Below are 962 nucleotides of genomic sequence, written 5' to 3' on the forward strand. Positions count from 1 at the left end.
GCAGGAAGCGAGAGCTCCAGAATTTTTCTATAGAGTAAAATACACGCCTGTATTCAGGTGATAAATTGAACAGTTCTCAAAACCGAAAGAAAACATTTTAGCCCCAGTGGAAAAGGACTCCTTTGCATTTCTTAAACAAAGAAAAACTTCTTTTTGCTGTTGTTGTTTAGCAGTTTTCAAAAACACCAATCAAGTCCTTCTGTTTTTCCATGTCGGTTGTCATTTGTGCATCTATATGATAATATGAAGAAGACAAAATTTGGGGTAAAGAATATTCCAGCATCTCTGGCTATCTCCAGAACACAAGATCATACTACCCTCTTGTCTTAAACACTTCAGTTTTCCTTTTGAATATTGCGCAGCCAAACTCTCCCTAATGCATAGAGTCCATGGGTTTTCCAGATGGCTTTTGGCCTGTTCTAAAGTGTGAGCACAGTAACAGCCTATATCTGGAGGGTTTTAGTGAAAAGAGCCTGAGCTTTGAACCTGAACAGACTAGCCTCTGCCACTCTGCAGCTGATGCATTTTGGCAACTGTTCTGACTTTTAAAAATGATCCTGTGCTTGCTTCGGCAGCACATATACTAAAATTGGAATGATTCAGAGAAGATTAGCATGGCCCCTGAGCAAGGATGACACGCAAATTCGTGAAGTGTTCCATAGTTTTTGTGTAACATGGGATAAAGTAAATGAATGATTATATTGATTTCTTTGAGAACTGAGATTTTCAGCATGAGACAAAGAAAACATATATATAAGATCGATGCAGTTAAACAAAAACTCTATAGTCTTCAAGAAAAAAAAAAGATCCTATCATGGCTACAAAGCATCTAGTACCATGGGTGGTTCCTAGAGACGCTTAATGCCTTGTGGCTGTGACATGTGTTAATGTTCTGTAGTTTCCACAGTGCTTTCATCTGTCCTTTCTCATCGACTCTTCATTGAGGTGGGAGGCGAGGTGGG

At 39.3% G+C, this 962-nt stretch overlaps 1 non-coding gene across 1 annotated transcript; it reads left to right on the forward strand.

Moving 5' to 3' along the window:
* Positions 1–559: 559 nt before the first annotated feature.
* On the forward strand, positions 560–666 carry LOC132506576 (U6 spliceosomal RNA). The gene has a single exon (XR_009535897.1). It is a non-coding gene; the product is annotated as a U6 spliceosomal RNA (small nuclear RNA).
* The last annotated feature ends 296 nt before the right edge of the window (positions 667–962 follow it).

This window comes from Lagenorhynchus albirostris, chromosome 15 (genome assembly GCF_949774975.1).
Source record: "Lagenorhynchus albirostris chromosome 15, mLagAlb1.1, whole genome shotgun sequence".
Taxonomy (NCBI): Eukaryota; Metazoa; Chordata; class Mammalia; order Artiodactyla; family Delphinidae; genus Lagenorhynchus; species Lagenorhynchus albirostris.